The sequence below is a fragment of the Crocuta crocuta genome, unplaced genomic scaffold, assembly GCF_008692635.1.
Source record: "Crocuta crocuta isolate KB4526 unplaced genomic scaffold, BGI_CrCroc_1.0 scaffold81, whole genome shotgun sequence".
In the NCBI taxonomy this organism is placed as follows: Eukaryota; Metazoa; Chordata; class Mammalia; order Carnivora; family Hyaenidae; genus Crocuta; species Crocuta crocuta.
In genome coordinates this window covers 2,479,717-2,502,786 of record NW_027527808.1, presented here as the reverse complement: position 1 = coordinate 2,502,786, position 23,070 = coordinate 2,479,717, and the positions used below count along the sequence as shown (strand labels likewise).

The 23,070-nt window shown below is 42.8% G+C and overlaps 2 long non-coding RNA genes across 5 annotated transcripts in view; one reads left to right on the top strand and one right to left on the bottom strand.

Moving 5' to 3' along the window:
* Positions 1-23,070, top strand: part of LOC144240086 (uncharacterized) — a 185,206-nt gene that overhangs the window by 143,988 nt on the left and 18,148 nt on the right. The window lies entirely within an intron of this gene.
* On the bottom strand, positions 2,020-22,957 carry LOC144240301 (uncharacterized). The gene is made up of 3 exons (XR_013337673.1): positions 22,739-22,957; positions 15,553-15,607; positions 2,020-4,288 (listed from the first exon to the last, which is right to left on the bottom strand). It is a non-coding gene; the product is annotated as an uncharacterized LOC144240301 (long non-coding RNA).

Sequence of the window (23,070 nt, the reverse complement as noted above, 5' to 3'; positions counted from 1 at the left end):
CACACCTTGTTTGTTTTTTTTTTTGCCTTGTCTACTGGGCATAAGCCTTTGTCAAGCATCTCTATCTGCTGGCTTTGATGTGCTTTGAATGCCCTTTCCCAGGAACCACCTCCTAAGAGTTTGTCTTCAGCAGGGAATGATTTCTAACCTTGCCTTCATTATTCTAGCATTGAGCTTAAATTTCTCTTAGCATGATCTTTTATTTTAGAGCCATACCTTTCCTCCCTAAACAGACTGAAATCTCCAAGAGGGTAGGCAAAATGCTTTCTTCCTATTTTGACATAACAGACAACAAAATACAGTGGAAAGAATATGGGTTTTAGAGCCACCAAGTGCGAATTTGAATCTTGACTCTGTTACTTACTAGTTGTTACCTTGACCTTACCTTACTTTAACCACTCTGAGCCTGTTTTCTCGTCTGTAAAATGGGGATGATGCTAAGTAATATGAGCATTAGCCTTTACTGAGAATAAAATGATATATAGATTCAAGATACATCCTTCAAAGAGCATTTGTTTTACCACTTTTCTTTATATGTTAGTGTCTATACTGTGCCTTATACATAGTAAATGCTCAACTGTGATAAAGACAGAAGGATGTTGATATCTGTCTGACTGGGGTTGGTACCCTTAACAGCTCCATCCTGCCCACAAATAAGGCTGTAGGCACCCCATCTACATGGCTACACCTGTGTTCTGGTGGGTCCACATTCCAGCCAGCCTTAGTGGTTTTCAGACTCTGGTCCCAGAGTTTCTGATTTATGTGGTACAGAGTGAGGCCAATTAAAAGCTCCCCCAGCAATTTGACTGTGTAGCTAGAGTGGCACATTACTGGCAACCCCTCAGCTTGGTGATTTGATGGAAAATCTTCCTGGTTTTGGTTTCAGTTTCATTTTAGTTCCTTTTTCTCTGTTGCCCTCACGATAGCCCAGCCCACCTCAAGGTACTTCCCAGGCCCACCCTGAGCCTAGGGTAGAATCTGTGCACTGGGAAATTAGATAATCAGTGAGAAACATAGATCAAAAACACAGAGGATATCTATCAATGAAGAAGCAATGTATTCGTATTATTGATTACATATTAGTTTTAATATAGGCTTTGTAGCTATTGTCTTGCAGCCACTGAAGTGATACTTGCCACTAAATTGACTGCAATGGATGATAATGTATTGGAATGTGTGTCCATCTCTGCACTCACTCAATGTTCCTGTTGTATCAGTCAACTTTTAGAAGGAAAGAAAGGGGGGGGTGCTAAAAAAATATAAAGCTATATTTGAACTTCAGAGTACAGAAGAATCACCTGGAGCCATTGCTGATCATGCAGAGGACTCAGTGGGGAATACTGGAAATACTTGAGTTCAGAAGAATAGTTGGACCAATAGTTACAGTGATATTTGAAATTACGGGGGGAGGGGAAAGTCTCCAAAGTGATTAAGAAAAAAGCAGACAATAAGAGAGAATAGAAGGGATCTATAACTAAAGTACTAGATGAGAAAGAGGGGAAAAAAGAGTAGTGTCCTTGAAGCCATGGATAATTTCCAGATAAGTGCTGAAATGCAGATTCCTGGGCCCCCTCCCAGAGATTCAGATTTACTCAATTTGAGATGGGACCCAGAAAGCTACACTTCTCACACATACCTGCATTTGACATGGATCCATTTTGAGAAGCACTGGTACGTCTTGTTTTATAAGTAAGTGAAACCTCCCCCAAAACAAAATGCTTTATATAAGTTCATTTGATATCCAGTTTCTCTTGTATATTTCTTTTTTTATTTTTCTAAGTGTTTTATTTATTTTTTTGAGAGAGAGACAGACACCGTGAGCAGGAGAGGGTCAGAGAGAGAGGGAGACACAGAATCAGAAGCTCTGAGCTAGCTGTCAGCACAGAGCCCGACGCGGGGCTCAAACCCACAAACTGTGAGATCATGACTTGAGCTGAAGTCAGACGCTTAACAGACTGAGCCACCCAGGCGCCCCAAGTTTCTCTTGCATGTTTCTAATATTGAACATAACACATGGGAGATGACAAATTATCTTTTATTGCCCCAAAACTTGGCTAACATTAGAAGAAACTTACATTAATTAAATAAATTCAAGTTAACATCAGGATAACTTTAACTTACCCTTTCTCTCATTACACCTACAAAATCCACAAATGCCCCCATCTGTCCAAGAGGAATTCTATTCCAGTGGAGGTGGGGAAGGGTAGTTTTCTTTGGTGGTATACAAGATTCAGAAGTTTAGCAAACCAAAGCACAGATGTGACACATGTTGTAGTACCAGCTACCTTTGCATCATTAAAAATAAAGTCTTAGGGGCTCCTTCATGGCTCAGTCTATTAAGCAACTGACTGTTGATTTCAGCTCCGGTTATAATCTCATGGTTGTGAGACTGAGCCCTATACCAGGCTCTGTGCTGGGTGTGGAGCCTGCTTAAGATTCTCCTCTCTCTGCATCTACCCCGCTTGCTCATGCTCATGCACTCTCTCTCTAAAAAATTAAAATAAAATAAAGATAAAATCTGATATGGTAGCTACCATAGCAAAGGAGGGATCTTTCATTTTTGCTTCTGTTCAAAAATATTTATTCAATACCTATTCTGTGTCAGGAACTACTGACAAGAGATATGAATATGAATGAAATAAAGTTCCTACTACTGCAATGGCACTACAGTGACAGTCACATAACAATATTTAAATGTATCAGATAAATTTATATAATGTAATATGTCAAATACATTTCAGTTTTAAAAATAAGCTAGTAATGTTCCTGCTCTCAGGAGGTTTGTGTTCCAAATAAGTCAGCAATTCCCACAAACATTTATGGGGTACATTCTGTGTAGAGGGCGCAGAGCTAGATATTGGATGAGGAGGGTTAGGTGAGATGCTGTCTTTGGAAGTTACTCAGTTACTCTAGAGGCACTCATTTCTTAGGTACTCTGCTAGGTTCTTCAGATGCAGAGATTACATGGGCTAGTCCTGACCCCTTGGAGTTGGGAGTACAAGAGATAGTTAACAACTGATTGTAATACAACATGGAAATATACATGGAGTGTTTTGGGAGCATGGGTCCGCTAAAGATGAAGCTGGGAAAATATATTGGGTCCAGACTGTGAAGACATTGAATGCCCTGGTCAGGGGCTCGGACTTCACTTCATAGGCTGTGCAACCTCGGAAGGTCTTGGCGCGAAAAGGTGATGTGATCAGACTTGTGTTCTGGAAAGTTACCTGGAGACAGGCCAGTTAAGAAGCTATGACAAGAGCCTAGGCAACGGATAATGAAAGCTAGAGCTAGAGTTGTGACAGTGGAGATGAAATGAGAAGTCAAATTCAAGACTTCCAGAATCAGAAATGGCAAGATACGTAAGAGGAAGGATGTGGAGGGGAGAGGGCAGAGGAAGTGAAACTCCTAAGACCTAGCTTGGATGATTGTGTGCGCAGGGAGCCTATTAGCCAAGCTAGGAAATAAGGGAGGAGAGCTCAGTCTGAGGCATGGGAATGAGGGTAGAAATAATGACCTGTTCCAGTTGGCTAACTGTGAAAGGGTGCAGTTGGAGGATTTATGAGCAGTTGGAAATACAAGTCAGGAGTTCAGGAGCAAGGTTGAAACTGGCCATGGAGATAACAAGAAGTGATAGTTGAAATTATGGCAAGAAACTAGATGTCCAAAGGGTGAGTGAGGTAAAAGGAACCGATGAAAGAGACCATAGAGTATCTATTGCCAATATAGCAAAAGTAGAATAGGATGGAAGCCTTGGAGAACGCTTTCCAGAAAAACCTAAGTGGTCAGAATGCGAGAGCCCAAGAATAAAGAAGTCTCCCCTTTAATTATCTCATCTCTCTCATGATTCAAGCGTCATCAATGTGCTGATGATTCCTTTTTTTTTTTAATGTTTTATTTTTAAGTAATCTCTACATCAAACATGGGGCTCAAATTCATGAGTCACACCCTCTTCTGACTGAGCTCTGTCTCTCATACAGAGCTCTCCTCCCACTCCTTCAACTTCCAACTCATTCGTTCATCCATCGAAACAAAATGCATACATTATCCTTCGATGGGCCACACGCTGTGATTGGAAGACAGTGTTCCAGTTTCCACAAGGGCACAGGATAGTCGTGTTCTTGCTCTCCAGCAGCTCCCAACACAGGGATCATCCAGCTCAGGGTTCCTGGAGGGAGTGACATCTTAGCTGAGACACGAAGGAGAACAAGTTAAATAGAACAAAAGGGGCGGTGGAAAGTTCTCACGTCTGGAGATGAGAGAAGGCCGGTGTTTTCTGTAAACTGGGGACCTGTAAGGCAGCAAGAGGAATGAAATAGGTGGGTCTGGGACACGAAGAGAGGACAGACAACGCAGAGCTTTGAAAGTTGTGTGAGTTATAGACTCATAATAGTAAACACAATAGTTTCATTGTGTTTACTATATATAACACCATGTACACTTAATATGCTTTGAGTATTTGATTTGCATTTACAAATATTTTTTAAAAAACTTTTTAAACATTTATTTATTTTTTGAGAGACGGAGACAGAGCATGAGCAGGGGAGGGGCAGAGAGAGGGAGACACAGAATGTGAAGCAGGCTCCAGGCTCTGAGCTGTCAGCACAGAGCCCGACGTGGGGCTCGAACTCATGAACTGTGAGATCATGACCTGAGCTGAAGTTGGATGCTTAACTGACTGAGCCACCCAGGTGCCCCTCCATTAAAAAATCTTTACAATAATCCTACAAAAATCTTTACTTACAAGGTAAGTACTACTAGAATCCCCATTTCCCTAATGGCAGTAGCAGTTCATTGACAGATTTTGAACAAGGAAATGGTGTAAGCAGGACGTCCCTACCTGAAATATGGAAGTCATCATTATTGCTTTCCCAAGCCAGCCTCTCCGTCTCCATTCTTTGTCTCAGCCCTGGCACCACTACTCTCCCAGGCGGTAAGCTGGAAACTGGGGAATCCACCTTTACTACCCACTTCTAACCACTTACTAAACCTTGCCAACTTTCTGCTCCCTTTCATCTCTTGGATTCAGAACCTCCTGTCTGTCATGGAGACCCTGTCACAGCCTCTGTGTTGGTTCCTGGCCTCCTCAAGGCCTGTCTCCCTTCTTGAAATCTGCCTCTCTCTAAAATGCAAACATGGCCACATAAGGCCTCTACTTTAAACACAGCACACCTTCCCAGGGCCCATGAGTGCAGCGGGAGCCAGGACACTCCCATTGTTAGGTAAAGTGGCTCACTTCCAAGACAATGACACACCGTCCAGGTGACATGTTAACACCTGGCGTGTAACCAGTGCTTACTCCCTGCCAGGCTCTGCCCTCAGCCCTTGAGTTAACTCAGTTCTCACAATAACTCTACCCGTGACAGTTAGGGGAAACTGAGGCATGGGATGGTGAAATAACTTGTCAAAAGGACATTGAGCTGATAGGACTGCAGTGTGCACCTGACTCCTGGGTCGTACTCCTAACCTCAACTGTTCCCTGGGGAGAGCAGAGGAAAGCAGGCCCCATGAGGTGGGGGAGGAAATGAAATGAAGTCTAATAGAGCTTTGGGATGATTCTGCTATGACAGCTGCCTCCTGTCACCTCGCACACCGGAAGAACCACATGTGTACAAAGTCTAGCTTTTCACGTGGCCCTCGACTAGTAGCTTTTCGAGTCCTCTCTGCACTCAACTGGCTGCGTGGCCCTTCTGTTTCACTGCCCGCGTCTGGTGCCCAGCCCTCAGCTGGAGGGCACCTGGTGGTGTGGCCCTTCCTCCTTCCACTTCTCCCCCACGCTGTCAGCCCACTGCCCAGCCCAGTGTGTAGGACAAGACAGTCCCCCCAGAATAATGTTGCATACAGACCACTGGGTCCGGCCTGCTCTACCCAACCCACCTTGGACTTTCCCCCGCTCTATTCGGTTTTACAGCGTTCTACCAATATTGTAACTCAGCTTTGTTCTTTGATTGAAACTGACAGCGACAAAGGTGTAAATGCGTTCCATTCATTCAGCGAGTCTTTTTTTTTTTTTTCCAAGTCCTTCTATCTGGCAGGTCCTGTGCTAGATGCCGGGACAAAGAGTGTACACCACCTTAACAGATGCCCCCTTTTCATTTGCCACCCTGTGATCAGACCACGAGGGGACACAGCTGGTGCTCCCTAGCACATGGTGCACACTTGGTTCAGTACACAGCACACGGGATTGTAATCACCTGCCTGCATGTCTGTCCTCCCTCTAGACCGGACTCCCTAAAGTCTGCAACGTGTTCTTTTCGCTTTACATCCCAGAGCCTAAAGCGATTATCTGTGGGATGGAAATGAACTTGAGCCCTTTTCAGTAATACAGCACTTGACCCCTGTTAGATACGCAAGTTTAATGTGTGCTAGCAGTGGGCCAAGCACTCCCTCAAATGCTTTCCACACATTAGTTCATTTAATGGTCATGAGAGAACAAGGGAGGCACCAGTTTTCCAAATGAGGAAAACAGGGCCAAGAGAGGGTAAGTGACCTGACCCAGGACACCCTTCCATGCGGAACACCACATACTCCTTAGGTTCAACCGTTGGCCTAATTTTAGTCTTAATTTAGCTATAACCTGTGACTCCCTAGTCCTACCACTCTGCCCAGATTTCTGGGTATCTCTCTGGCATGTAGTGTGTTCACTTGATAAAATGTTTCCAAGCATGTTGCCATTAGAATTGCTATTCCCAGGAAAAGCAGGAATAGAAGAGTCTAATTCTATTTTATGCTCACACACAGGGTTTAACAGGAGACCTGTACATATACATACTATGGACGGGTGTGTGTGTTTGACACGTACATACTATGAACATGTGGAGGGGGGTGGGGGGAAGATACATTTTTCAAGCAAAGGCAAATTTCTCTTTTTTGAAGCGTTTCAATTCTAGCCACACACACACACACACACACACACACACAAGCTTTTGTTATTTGAGCTGTTTCCTTAATGCTCCCACTTGAAAAGAAGAAACCCTTCCCCACACAAACCCCCCCCCCCAAACTGGATTTAGATAAGCCTAAAGCCACAACCACCCTGTAGATTGCAGAAGAATTGGCCTTCAGGTGGGGCTTTAATGAAAGACTTGAATTCTTAGGGGTCACCTGAGTGCCTTTTGCAGAACCTTCCTCTGTTCTCCCTGGGGGGTGGGGGGGCCTCTCCCTCCCTCTCCCTCTCTCTCTCTCTCCCGTCCCACCCTCATTTATCTATGTAAAGGTACTTCAGAGACTACTTGCTGACTCCCCGCAGATAGCCTGCCCCGCAGACCCCGCCCCTCCCACCCACACCCTCAGCGCCCAGGAGGAGCCCCTGCTGAGCCTGTTACCAGACACTGAAGACCCAGGTGGGGCAGGGCTGGCCAGGGCCGCCAGGCCACCTCATCCAGGAAATCCCAGGTTCCTCACCTGCCTCTCTCTCCAGTCCTTCCACAGTAAGCTGCAAGCAAACTTTCTGCAGCTTTGGACTTTGCTCCCAGGTGTCCGGCCCCCCAGACCCTCCCTGCCCTCCAACTGCTTTCCACTCCGGGCCACCAAGTCCCACAGCATACCTTACATTCCACTTCCTTACCCTACTTTAAGGATACTCCAAAACATAGAAAGGCGAAACAAACTTTGTCATATACTAAAAACCCATTATTTTCCAAAGACAAGCATCAGGAACTTTATTAGCACTAATCTGAGACGTAATGGCATATATATGTTTGTACATATTCATTCACCTAGTATTTTTAATGAGCCTCTATTATATGCAAGTCTGGTGTGGTGTTGTGCACCGATAATACAAGTTGTATAAGAACAGGCTTTCTGTCCTCAAGGAACAGGAAGCCCCTGGGGAGCCAGACAGGTGCCAACCTAAACCCCTCCCCCCAGTTCGGTGTTAGGAGCAGATTGGCACAGGGGTGAAGGCAGCCTAGGAAGGACGGCCAGGGTGCCCACTGCCAGGTTTTCTTCTTCTCCCTCCTCCCCTCTGCCTTTACCTAAAACAATGGCAGGGCAGCAAACCCTGGATTTCCCTGGGGCTTCAGCTTCAAGGGTTTCCTCCAGGGACATTTCTTATTCCTTTGGGTCACTCTCGCATTCTTTCATTCCACAGATGTTCTTTGAGCCCCACCTGTGTGAGCCCTGTCCTAGGCGCTGGGGAACCGGCAGTAAGGAGACTCTGACCTCTTGAGTCTAATGATCTCAGGGTGGGGGAAGCAAAAATGTAAACGAGCAAACCCAAAATGAATTCACTAATGATAAGCGTTAAGAAAATGCAAAGGGGCGGTAGCCATTAGTAATGCTGGACTGTTTCTTCGGAAAGGAGGACCTTTGGGATAGGATGTGGGCCTGAGACCAAGGTGACACGGGAGTCTCATGTGCAGAAGCAGACAGAAAAGACCGGGTGGGACAAGGCCAGAAGCTGGGACTGAACCTGGCGTGCTGGAGGGGCAGAAGGAAGCCCAGTGCGGCTAGAGCCTGGGGTCCCAGGGAAGAGAGGAATGGGAAGGGCTGAGGTCACAGATAGCACAGGTCAGGTCACTTTGGGCCAGGCAGGGGCCTGAGGTGGGGATTTGATCCTAAGGGCAACGACTCTGGAGGGAGTATGCAAAGCTGGACAGTTTCAGTTCATTGTTTTGTAAACAAACAGAATATAAAGCTTACTCTGTACTAAGCCCCTGTCTACTTTGTAGACGTCCATGAATATAATCCTTACAACAACCCTGTGAGGTTGATATTCTTATGCATTTTGCGGGGGAGAAACTGAGGCCTAAACTGATTAAGCCGCTTGCCCAAGGTGACTCAGCTGACAGCGTCAGGACTTGAAATGCACACTTGACTAGTATTCTAGGCCTCACAGTAGGCTGAAGAACCATTATTAAATGCTGTCTTTAAAAATAGAAGAGTTGGGGTACCTGGGTAACCCAGTCTGTTGAGCATCCAACTTTGGCTCAGATCTTGTGGTTCATGGGTTCGAGTCCAGTGTCAGGCTCTGTGCTGACCGCTTACTGAGAGCCTGGAGCCTGCTTCAGATTCTGTGTGTTCCTCTCTCTCTGCACCTCCCCTGTTTGTGCTCTGTCTCCCCTTCTCAAAAATAAACTAAAAAAAAAAAATTTTGTTTTAATGGAAGAGGGACGCTTGGATGGCTCAATTAGTTAAGCCACTGACTCTGCCCAAGTCATGAGGTCACGGTTACTAAGTTTGACCGCAAGGAGCCTGCTTGGGATTTTCTCTTTCTCTGCCACTCACCCGCTTGCCCCTTCTCTCTCTCAAACTAAATAAACTTAAATATATATATACATATATATATTAATTAGAATACTTAAAAAATAAAAATAGAAGAAAAAAATCCCTCCGACTTTTGTCTCTAACAGGAGTTTTTCAAATTCTCAGGAAGCACTTTTTTGTCCAAGAGTCAGGGAAACTCTTAAAATCTTACACACATTCTTTCAATAGGTTTACCCGAGGGGCAAAGAAGGTTTGAGGCCCACTTGCCCCAGGCCCGGCGCGTGCTCCTCCGGTAATGTTTTGCTTTGTTTTAAATGCCGTCAATTAAGTGCTCCTAGGACTATAAACCCTTCTTTGTCCTACCTTGGACTTTTTAGAAATGTAACCCGTGGCTCGCTATCTCTCCCCTTTGAAATTCTGATGCACCCTGCAGCACCTCATCAGTATTCATGTTCCTCCTGCAGAACGGCCGACCTCCCAGTCGGGAAATGATTCTGGAAACCTGCCTGCGGAGGGCTAGCCCTNGTGGGCTACCGAGGCTGCCTGCGGAGGTCCGCACAAGGAATAGCAAACCCAAAGCTTATCACCTGGCAGGGCGGCTCTTCTGGGTGAGGCAGAAATAAAGCAAAGGAAAGGAGGAAGGTATGCCGAAGTTCAGAGAGCCTCACTTCAGCGCTTTACAGCTGGGAGCCTGAACCAAACTTTAAACAGTTTCACCATAAACTCTCTGAACACGCTGCGAAAGTGGATAAGATCACCGCGCACTGGGGCTTGACGCAGTCCTAGCTAACACGTGGTTGGGAGACTGTCTCAGAATCTTTAAACCCTCGGGGCAAGAACAGGGCTGGGCAAATGGTGCTTAAATTCCTCCCAGGGCTGCAGGAACTTGTGAGATAGCCACACATTCTGTGACTGAGGACTCTAAGGAGCCCCCTTGTGGGTGGACAGGCACAGGGGTGTGAGGCAGGAGAAATGGGGTGGGGATGGTCAAGCCTTCTCTCCTCCCCCGCCCCCCCATGAGGCCTAGTTTTTTTACCCCAGAGAGCTGCCCGTCCAATAATCTCTCAAAATCATCATGGCAACTGCTTTGGAAAGACAGCTATTTGGGGACATCACCAAGGGAGCAAGCCCAAAGCTGAATATAAAATAAAGACTAGGGGCTCCTGGCTGGCTCAGTCTGTAGATGGAGCAACTCTTGATCTCTCTCAGTAGTGAATTTGAGTCCGAAGTTGGGGATGGAGCCTACTTTGAAAACGAAAAGGGAAAGAAAAAAAGAAAATAAAGACTGAATTGAAAATAAAGACTGGCATTTATAAGATGCGGGGATTAGTTACTCCTTTTTTTAAAAATTTTGAAAGAGAGTGCAAGCATCAGTGGGGGAGGGGCAGAGAGAGAGAGGGAGACACAGAATCTAAAGCAGGATCCAGGCTTTGTGTTGTCAGCACAGAGATCAATGTGGGGCTCGAACTCATGAACCACAAGATCATGCCCTGAGCCAAAGTTGGACACTCAACTGACTGAGCTACGCAGGCACCCCAAGGATTAGTTATTCCTTACGTAATCAATTGAATTAATTATGTCTCAAAACAAGTAAAAAAGTCATCAGTCTTACAGGTTAACTGGCCTATGCTTTTATCCATATTTGACTTGAATTCTGTCTTCGGTAGAATATTAAATATTTTTATTTTATTAGCTACAGAATTTAGCAGCATAAATTAAGCTGTTGGATGCATGTTCCTTTGTTACATTATGGTGTGCATTGGAGTTTTTAAGAATAAATTATGATTATTTTATCCCAACTCCCTCCCCCACCAAGTTGGTTGTCAAGGCTGCAATCTAGGAAGCCTCCTTGGAGGCGACTCTCTCACTCAGGGGCAGTGTTTCTCACTGCTGTCGAAGCCAGCCCTGCTGCTGGCTCCTTGACTCTACCGGTCTTTCCTTCCCCACCTCAAACCCACCTAAGCATACCTGCCTTCAAGCCTTATGCCTGCTCAGAAGCCTCCAGCAACTCCTTAGCACCAGCCAAACACAGCCCAATTCCACAGCTTGCCCCTTTCCTGGCCTTTCCTACTCCTTAGATAAGTTACCCTCTCTGAGCCTCCATTACTCATTTAAAAACTGTGGCCCATATTACAGACCATTCAGATGGGTTTTAAGGTTTGCATGTGGTCAAAGGAAAGACCCTCTTTCCTGGCACCTGGTGAGCTCTCAGAAAGTGTGATTTCTATTTCTGCCTTACGTACATTGCCCCCAGGTTAGATTACTTATTCTTAAACTTACCGAGCACTTTCCCAACTTTGGCTTTCTTTGTTGTGTGATTGCCTAATGATTGTCTGCACATTCGACTGAGAATTCTGAGGGCAGTGGGCACAGTTGACCTTGTGGGCTGCGTTGTGACCCTGGCCTGCAGCGCTGGGCCTAAAGCCCACAGTGGGCAGTTGGGAACCCACATTTCAGGGGATAGAAGCCCAGTTGACATGATACTATTTCCTAATGTTTTCCATTTTTCCCACCTTACGTTAGCTGCCGGTCTGTTTTAACTCAACTCACATGGCCCTGTTCAATGGTTATTTGTGAATAAATATCATCCGCTTAAAATGGCACCCCATATTCTCATTGTGAACTTCTGTGGCTCCTAAGGACTAAAGAAGAAGGAGAGAAAGGATGGAAAGAAAATAACAAGATAATGAGCAGTGATGTTCCTAAGCAACGAAGCAAGCGAGTCACCACACAGACTGATGGCAGTGATAAGGAGTGGCTTTAAGGTTCCCAGAGCCAGGAAATCAGGCAGTAGTTGTGTCTCCAAGAAACTAAAGAATTAAACTGGGGGCCCCAGAAAAGCAATATTGAGTTAGTAGAATCTTTACTCCATCATAAATGCAACCATATATTATTTTTAGAAGCTGATTTAAGTATTTTCAGGGGTTGTTGAGACTTGGCATAATTTCTACCTTCAAAACCTAACCACTACCACCCCCATAAAATTAAACTCCACTAAATTATAAGCACTTGGAGGCAAAATCAGAGTCTTTTACATCTTGGTGTCATCATAAGTCATAAAGATAGAACAACTTAGAAATCACTGTATCTTCCGGTGATAATCAGCCAACACACTCTTTTAGGGAATTCTCTTTGGCTATGTATCAAAACGTATTGAATTAACATACATTTGTCAAAAATCGGTACTATTTAGTCTCATCAATGAATTTGAAATTTCAAACACGGACTTGTAAAGACTCCATTGTGCTGTAAGTCTGGTAGATTTTGCCAAGTGCTGATAACATTTTTGGCATAGTTTCAGTTCTTAGTGGAATTATATATTTATTACCTAAGTTATATACGCTATCCATGCTTACTTTAAAAAAAAAGTATATACTTAAGCAAAAAGAAGAAAAAATCAAATAAGAGTCAACTACCCAAAGATAGTGATTATTAAAGTTTGGTTTGTAATTACCATATTTTAAAAATCTCTCTGTGTGTATATGTGTGTGTGTGTGTGTGTGTGTGTGTGTGTTCTCTTAATGAGTACTTGAAAATTACATTGACGGTTATAAAAACGAATCCTAGAATGTTAGCAATGAGCAATTGTAGCCTAAGCCCTTCATCTGAAACTGCAAGATTCTTTCCTAAGGGTAGAACATGGCTGGACTATAATTATAGCAGCTTTGAAAATATGAGGCCTTTGGGTCCCAGAATATAATTCATGTTTCTACTTGTTCAAATCACAGTGGCGTAGGACTTCACAAACCCTTACGAGGTTCTAGAACAAACAAACAAAATACACAACAGGACAGAAAGAGGGAAATTAGATCAATGAAGATTCAGAATAGTCAGATAATGCCCTAATTAGATTGACAGTAAACTTACTTATTGGTACTAAAGAAGTACATTGTAATTCCCACCAGATGATTGACAAGGCTTGTGACTTTGGTAACCACTCTGTGCCTGTTTCCTCATCTGCAAAATGGGAAGTATCCCATTTTCCATTCCTATTTTCTATAAACCAAATGAAACACAGAATGTGAAAGTATTTTTTTAAGTTTATTTATGTATTTTGAGAGAGTGCAAGTGGGGGAGGGGCACAGAGAGGGGGAGAGAGAATCTTTTTTTTTAATGTTTGTTTATTTATTTTGAGAGACAGAGGAGGGATAGAGAGAGAGAGACAGAGAGAGAGAGTAGAGAGAGAATCCCAAGCAGGCTTCGCACTGCCAGTGTAGAGCCCAGTGCAGGGCTTGAACTCACAAACCGTGAGACGGTGACCTGAGCCAAGATCAAGAATCTGAGCCTTAACCGACTGAATCACCCAGGTGCCCCTGAAAGTATTGTTAAATGTAAAGGGCCATGCAAAGTAAGGTATTGTTGAAAGCAAGCTGAGGAGAACTAAATGCATAGACTAAAGGTCTAAGAAATCATAAATTTGTGCCTTCCCTGAGGCTGCAGACCTCTTCCCTGCTTGGTATCCCTGCCAGTTTGAATTCATGCTAAGGGCGAGGGAGGGAGGGTGTAGGGGAGGAGGGATGTTATATCATTATATTCATATTTCCTTCACACAACTAACACATTGCATCGTCATTCTTGATTTCTGTTTGTCTTCCCCACTAGTTAGTAAACTCTTCTTTAGCCCCGCTCCCCATCTCCATTATCCCTCCTCAAGACAAGTTTCCTCCATTCCTTCTCTCAGATTTTGCCAACCAGATAATTTCCCCTGAGCCCTTCTCCTCGCCCTCCTTCTCCTCACCCCCTTGAGAAGTTTCAGAAGCACCATTAACCCATCTTGATTTTTATATTCCCAGCATCTAAAAGAATGCCCAGCAGCTAACACTGTAGACAGTGAAAGTTGGTTGAGGGATGAATGAAAGAGAGGACTCAATTATTGTATCAGTCTTTGAGAATGCTCTCTTCCTGTCAGTCAAGGCCCCCTTCTATTTAAATCTTTGAAATTTGATCATGGACAGTTTGGGTTTGATTGTTGAAGAAGGGCTATGACTTGTAATAACTTGTGATTTGCTGAAGAAAGAATGAAAATCAGGGACGGGACCAGGCCAGGGTTAACCTCCTGGGTTAGCCTTCCCAACCACCCACCTCCTCAACATGGCTTTGTTATCCAGTTCTGCCATGTGTTCAGTGAGGCTCAAAATCTACCTCTTTTGACTCTGAAGCCCAAGTTCTTTCTTCTGTAGGCTTCAAAAAGATGAGAATTTTCAAAGCGTTTTGTTATCTCAGTTGACTGCAACAACAACCCAGTGAAAGTGGGTACTATTATCATCTCCTTACAGATTAGGAAAGAGACTCAGAGGGGTTCAATGATGTGTGGAAATTCACCCAGCTAATAAGTGACAGAGAGGACCCTAGAAATCAAGATCACTGCCTCCAAATAAATGTTCATTTCTCTATACCATAATATAATAATGTTGGACCAAGAAACCACCAATGCATTTATTAACTATGTGAAGAAACAACAAGCATTAGTAGAAGGATGGGGTGAAAGGGACACTGGGGTTAGCATTGAGGAGGGCACTTGTTGGGATGAGCACTGGGTGTTGTATGTAAGTGATGAATCATGGGAATCTACTCCCAAAGCCAAGAACACACTGCATACACTGTATGTTAGCTAACTTGGCAATAAATTATATTTTTAAAAAATTTAATACTGGAAAAAAAAATAAAAATAAAAGGCAAAGCAACACCAAAACAAACAAACAAATAAAATAAACATTTAAAAAAATTTTTAATGTTTTAGAGATTTAATAAATATTACTTGCTGGTAGTATTTATAAGCCTTTGGAGGGCATGCTATTATATGTTATTTTAATAGAGTTTAATACAATGTTTTCTGTAATAGGACTCAGTAAATGTCCATTTGATATGCCTGGAGACGACAGGATGAATGTATTGGGGGTAACTTTCCTGCCGTGGCAGGTTGTTGAGAGTAGGCTTTGTTGGAAGAGGACTGCTTGACCTGTGAGTGGGGCAGAGAGGCTAATGGTCCCTGAAGCACAGAGTGCTACATCCTGGGGACCCCATCACCAGAAGGGACCACAGAGTGGTGGAATCCAAACGGAGGAGCTCCCAAAGTCCAGGAAGTCAGTGTGAGCAAAGGAAAAGCCCTCTGGCCTGGCTCTGCTTCCAGCTTAGTTCTCTTTGGATTTCAGTTTCCTCATCTGAAAAATGCTTTCTAAGACCCCTTACTGATCCACTAAATAGAAAAAATATTAACTTAAAAATAATACAAATGGTATGCAATCTACAACCAAAGTCATTTGGTGGGTGATTTCATAGTTTAGCATTTTGGTAAGGTTTACAGGTTCTGGAGACAGACTGCGTGTAATACGCAGCTCAGCTACTTACCGTGTGTAACATCTTGGACAAATTACATAGTCCCTGGGGGCCTCAGATTCCTTTTCTGTAAGAAAAATAATAATTTCCATTTCATAAGGTTGTTAGGACAATTAAATAATTTTTAATGTGCTCAGATCAGTGATGACATCTGATCTGATGTAGACGTCACACATCACACATGTAGAAGTGTTAGCTAGTGTCACTAGCATCAGACCTATTGTAGTGTCATTATCTGTTAAAGATTAGAAAAATACAAAAGTAAGAAGCTTGAATAAGTCAACTTTTTAATTAAAGTCACAGATATTGACATACGTATCTGAAGTGTTGATCGAGGGCAGGAGAAAGACAGGAAGTGATAGAAAAGACCAAATGCCTGACCATTGCCATAGACAGTAACCAGAGTAAGGAAACACTTATCAGAAATGCAAGAATAAATATGAACAAATAGCTCTTTAAATAGTGTAATTTCAAAATACTGGCAAGGAAAGGAAAAAGAACAGAATACACTTTCCAAAGATAGACCCACACTTATATGGTCAATTAGTTTTCAACAAAGGTGCCAAATTAGATAATTCAATGGAGAAAAGAGTCTTTTCAATAATAGGTACTGGAACTACTAGATATTCTATATGGAAAAACATTATCCTTGACCCTCACTTCACACCATATAAATATTAACTCAAAATGGACCTTAGACCTAAATGTAAAAGCTAAAACTAATTATACTTTTAGAAGAAAATGGTTGTGACATTAGATTAGGCAAAGACTACTTAAGCAGGACACAAAAGCATAATCTATAAAAGAAAAAAATGATAAATGGACTTCATCAAGATTAAAAATTATTGCTCTTAAAGATAAACCACAAGTCTGGTTGTATTTCTGCAAAACATGTATCTTACACAGTTTATGAGAGACACCACTCAATAATAAGACAGACAACACAATTTTCAAAGCTTGGCCAAAGATTGGAACAAAGAGTTCACAAGAGAACAAATACAAATGAATATATGAAAAGAACTTCAACAGCTAGTCATCAGACAAAATAAATTAAAACCATAATGAGATATATATAGTATGTATATATATATATTTTAATATTTATATTTGAGACAGAGAGAAAGCATGAGCGGGACGGGGCAGAGTGGGAGACAGGAACTGAAGCAGGTTCCATGTTGACAGCAGAGAGCCTGACGTGGGGCTCAAACTCACGAGCAATGAGATCATGACCTGAGCTGAAGTCAGATGCCTAGCTGAGTGAGCCACCCAGGTGCCTCCATAATAAGATATTTTGAAGTGATGTTATTAGATACATAAAAGTTTAGAACTGTTATAAAGATATATAGTGGCATCATTCTACAAATTTGGTTTGTTGCGTACAATGTTGTGAATATATTCTTTGAATAATATTTATTAGATTTTCTTGAATACCTTTCCTCAAAAGATATACAAATAGATTTCAAATATATATGTTATATATAACCTTGCTGTGTTTTTAAAATTAGTTTTGCTTTGGTTTTTGTTTTGTTTTTAAGTAAGCTTCACGCCCAGTGCAGAGCCCAACATGGGGCTTGCACTCACAAAACTGAGATGAATACCTGAGTTGAGATTAAGAGTTGGATGCCTAACCAACTGAGCCACTCAGGCACCCCTAAGATAGTTTTAGCTACTAATTTTTTAGTGAGAAAAATGCAGTGAAATACAAACCTACAAGAATAGCTAAAACTTAAAAGACTGACAATCACAAATGTTGGCAAGAATGTGGAGCCACTGGAACTCACGCATTGCTAGTGGGAATGCAAAAGGGTACAGCCACTTTGGAAAATATTATGGCAGTGACTTATGAAGTTAAATATACATTTAGCATATGATCCAGCAATCCAACTAGGTAACTACCCAAAAGAAATGAAAACATATGTACACACACACACACATACACACGTACATGAGTGTTCATAAAGCATATTCATAATAGCCAAAAACTAGGAGGGACCCAGGCGTCCATAAACAGGACAATGGATAAAGAAACTGGAATATCTATAAACAAAACATTATGCAGCAATAAGAAGGAAGTGAACCATGACCATGTGACCACTTGGATGCATCTCCAAAACATGCTGAATGAAAGAAGCATAACACAAAACACACACCATATGATTCTACTTTCATGAAGCTCTTGAACAGGCAAATGTAACCTATGGTAGAAACATTTGAATTATCGGTTGCTTCTGCAGGGATTGGGAAGAGGAAAAAAAACGTCCAAGAGACTGAGGTCATAAAGTGTATAACGCAGCTCACTACTCCCCTCTTTCTGCACCTTACACTTAAATGGCTTAGTTGCCATTCACCTACTTCCTTCAAGTAGCTCTTATCCTTGTCTCAGCAAATTTTACCTCCTATACTGGCATTTTGGTCTTAGGACATTGACAGTTTGATGAATAAGGTAAAGAATTCATCAGAGAGACCACACAATGTGAAATAATATATCGTGTTAACCTTCCAGACATGTCTCAGGGGTCAGAAACCCAACTGGTCACTGTTTTAGAAAGAGTACTGATAAAAATAGTTACAAACAGAGAGGGAGGGAGGCAAACCATAAGAGACTCTTAAATACAGAGAACAAACTGAGGGTTGATGGAGGGGTCAGGGGTGAGGGAAAATGTGTGATGGGCAGTGAGGAGGGATGAGCAGGGGGTGTTGTATGTAAGCGATGAATCACAGGAATCTACCCCCAAAACCAAGAGCATACTGTATATACTGTATGTTAGCCAAGTTGACAATAAATTATATTTTTAAAAAAAGAAAGAGTACTAATAAACTATTACTATAATAACATCTATAATAACATCGACAGACCTCAAAGGAGATCCTGAAAGCTAGGATAAAAATATATGACATATAGTACCATTTATGCAAGTGTGAAAAGCATATGTACAATGCTGTATTTTTAGAGTCATATGTATGAATAAAAGTATAAATGTAGAGACAGGAAGTATATGCACTAACTTCAGTATGATGGCTGCTTCTGGAAGGAGAAAAGATTAGGACTGGGGAATAGTATGAAGGAGACATCAGTTACATCTAAATCTATTTACTGTCCATCTAAATAGATATCTGCAGCAAATAAGGCATGTTGTTGAAATATTGTTAAGTTTGGATTGGGGTAGATATTTTGGATATTTTGTAACAGTGGTCTCTGTACTTCTCTGTGTGTTTGGAACTTTTCATAGTCAAGCACAATAGGAAGAGTGGGACAGACACCAGCCTGGTAGGGCTGGCCCACCAGCTCTGCTTCAGGTCTCATGTCCCCCAGCTCTGCCCACCTTGATGTATTTAACAGAAAAAAATAAAGCCATGTCTCACCAAGAGCCTTCTTAGTAGCTAGCATCTTCTGTGAAGGAACATCTCCTTTCTCTCCTAGCAAGTGTTCTCAAGAAGATCTATTGATAACTACATCTTCCCTTTTCTGACTATCAACTTCTATCAACCTATAATTCCCAGGAAATGGAGCTCCAGTCCAATACAGGTCCAGTCAAACCAGTCATGTCTGAGCCACATCGTTCTTTGGAACTGGAGCATAACCTTAAAGGTCCTTTCTGACCTGGGGTTTCTAAGATGGCTTGTTTTTTTTCAAGTTATAAGATGCTTTTCTCCTCTACCACTGGTAGAACAATGCCATCACTTACCTATAGCTTGGGATTTTTGTTTTCATTTTTTAATAACGCAGTTAGCAACTTAACCACTGGGTGCTACTCTTGTTGCAAACAAAACAACTATTGAAAATAAACCATTTATCTGGAAGCAGCATCTAGTGCATCTATGAGCACACATGGTAAACTGAGAGGGACCAGCTTTTAGGGAGAGATACCGCTTATAATTGTCGTATTTCATCAAACCCAATATGCCATCAGTTTGAAGATGAATAACTACTTTGTATATCTCTAAGAAGGAAAAGATGTAGCCAAACTATGATATCCCATCCTGATTTCAGAGATGTTAAAATGGGGAAAATGTGCAATATATTCAATACTTAAAAAGCACTACTACTACGTCCATCTGAAAGTTAAGCAAGTGGTCGTAAACAACGTTATTAGACAGCTCGTGTTGATTTAACCCTTATCTAATGTTACTGTGCGCCAAGTACTGTTCTTAGTATTTTATAAATAATAGTTAAAGTGAATTATTGGAATCCTTGAAAGTAACCGGTGACAGAAGTACTGTTATCACCCCCACTTTACAGATCAGGAGGCTGAGGCGTTGAGACATTAAGAAATTTTCCCAAAGTCAATAAGTAGCAGATCTGAGCTTCAAACTCTGGTCATTGCCCTCAATGTGTTCTTCTCACCACTAAGGAATGCGATGGCCTACAGTAAATGTTGTGTGAATAAGTGAACGAGTGACTGAATGAATGCAACGAGTGACTGAATGAATACAAAGAAGAATCAGCACCGATTTCAAGCACAGGACTTAGCATGAATGTCCCCCGTCTGTCCCTCGTCCTCAGGAAAAGGGCCAGCACGTCTTCCTTAAGTTCAAGGCCTTAGTACATTTTAAAGGAAGTGAAGAAACCAGAGCAGGGAGTGGGCCATTTATCTGGAAGCAGCATCTAGAATTTTCAAGGTCTCCTTAACTATCAGTGAGTGACGAGATTGCTTTATCTGGGACACTCGATGATTGGAGAAGGCACGATGTGCTATTACCAGAAAAGGTCAGACTCCAGATCAACATTAGTTTCCAACCAAATTCACTACCACTGTCAGCATTCTTTGATGATGGTTCAGGTCAGGTGAGTGTCTATATTAAATGTGTGACTTGAATATTCACCTAAACCCCTGTTTATATTTTCTTTGGGACACATATCACATGTCAGCATATCATGCCATATACTTAGTGATTTTCCTTGTTGACGGACTCTGTTCCAGAACATAGCCCTAGAATCTCAGTCTGCACTATTCATTGATGGACAGCAAAGACCCAACCAACAGTGCGTGTGCCTGGGACACAGCTAGTGTTCAATGACTGATGGTTGAATGAATGGATGAATTTCTGCACCTTGTAAGCCATATCTGCCAAATTATGATCTTACTGACAAAACAAATACAGCTACTCTTTATTGAAAGTACACCAGGCCTGGGGCTTAGTACTTTACATTTCTTTTGATGTTTCAGAGGCCTCCTGTGACCACGGTATTAGTCCTCCTTTGCAAATCAGAGGACACTGAGACGCAGGCTAAGTGAACTGCCTAAGCTCACACAACTGGCAAGGTGCAGAGCGGGGTTGAATTCCAGTCTGCAGGACTGCAAAGCTGGCTCTCAAACACCGGCTTGAACACCCGCTATGTAGGAGGGCTGTGTGCACAGCGCCAGGAAAGCAGTGACTGTGGGTTCAGTGTCTGAGTCTTGATTTCAGTTCTGGTCATGATCCAAGGGTCATGGGATTGAGCCCCATGTTGAACTCTGTGCTGAGCATGGAGCCTGCTTAAGAGTCTCTGTCTCTGTCCCTCTCCCCCTCTCCGCTGCCCCCCTCTCTCAAAAAAAAAAAAAAAAAGAACAGATTTTTCTGCACTCTAAATAGGACTGGTAACTCCCAGAGTCCAGTGATCCCGCTGACCTTGACCAGCTCCCCATCCTTTGTCGCACGGGACATGCTCACAGGAGGAAAAGCGGGGCTCCCCTCTCGAGTCCACCCATGTCCCCTGGCACAGAGCCTTGTCACCGTGTCATGCTTGTTCACAGTGATGTTGACATGTCAGACACACTCACTTCCTGAAGTCCAGATGAAATCGCGGCGTTCTTAGAAGTGTGGTTTAGGGGGGAAATGCTAGCCCTTTGGTATCACACAGTCCTGGGTTCAAATGCAATTTTTGTATTTTTACCTGTGGGACATTTGAACCTTATTTGATCCTTCTGGGCTTGGTTTTTNTTAAAAAAGATTCTTGCACTAAACATGCCACTCCTCTTTCATGAGGAGACATAAGGCACAAACCAGCATTCCTTTTCCCTGTTAGAAAAAAAGGTAAAAGTATAAAGAATAATGGCATTTAAAATTCCCACAGCAATTTGTCTTATCTTGTTTATGTTCTGCTTTGTGGACAGTGGGCTCAGGGCAAAGAAAAGAGAATGGGGGTAGTTTTTCTTCAAGGCCCCTGTACCCTGAGGTGTGTACCTCTGTTGTGAGTTGTACAGAGGGAGTAAATAGTGAGGGGAGGAAGAGGGAAGGAAAGTTTGGGGAGATTCGCCCAGATTTGCAGTTGCAACGTGAATGGGTTATCTTTTGTTGTTGTTGTTGATTTGTAGAGCTATTTATATATTCTAGAATAATTATTCTTCTATCGGTTATAAGCATGCAAATACCTCTTTATGGTTTACAGCTTGTCTTTTCATTTATTTCTTGGTATTTTTTTGTTGTTTAGTTGTGCACTTATTTATTGCTTTAACAGTTCAAAAAGGCAGGGGGGACCTGGGTGGCTCAGTCGGTTAAGCTCCTGACCTTGGCTTAGGTCATGATCTCGTGGTTCATGAGTTTGAGTCCTGCATTGGGCTCTCGGCTTTTGGCTCAGAGCCTGGAGCCTGCTTGGGATTCTGTGTCTGTCTCTTTCTGCCCTTCCCCTGCTTGTGCTCTCTCTCTGTCTCTCAAAAAGAAATAAACATTAAAAAAAAAAAGTTCATAAAGGCAAATAAAGCCCAATGTTAGCTTAAGAAAAAAACTAGGTAAATGGATGTTTAACTGGTGAACGAGTTTGTGTCAGGCTGTTACAGTTATTCTTTTTGATATTTTATGTTATTTCATGAAGTGAAACATCAAAAAATCCCTTTGGCCTTTGTTCCCCTCACCTCAAGGCCTAAAGGAACCAGCTACACAAACCCCTTTCTTTCCCTGATCTTAAACTTACTTTACTGAAGGCTATCGAACACAGGATAAGAAACCTGCATCTAGAGATGACTTGGAACTCTGGGGACATTCTTGGCAGAGACACCCAATCACAGGAACAGCCCCGGGCCAAGTTGTGAAAGAGGCTACGTGTCTCTGGGCGCCTCCATTCCTGAACCCCCACCCTGTCCTTTCAACATCTCTTCCCCCCAGGCACCCGGCAGTCTCCTTGGATTCCCAAAGTCACCTCTCCCAGCACGAGACACACATACTTAGTCACAGAAAAGGAAGACTTACTAAAAGTGAACTCAACCCCAGAGGTGTTTACCTTTTGAAAATCTTTACAGAGTGGTCAGAAAAAGATGCAGGAAACGGCCCAGATTCCTTAGTGAGGGGTCTCTCACAAGCCATCACAGAATGACCCAAGAGACCTCTCAAAAGGTCCCCACACGTCCACAGCCACGGTGCTCCTAGAGCGCAGAGACCCCCATTTTGTTCAACAGCCGCGCCCAATAGCAGGCTGGCCTGTGGTGCTCTGTAGGCAGAAAACAAGTCTGTGTCGAAAGAGTTAAATGACTTCCTGTCTGTGTTGTTCTGTGCCAGTCACGGTGGGAAACATGGGACATGTGTCTGTGAAGAGAACACAAAGCTTCCTCTCCT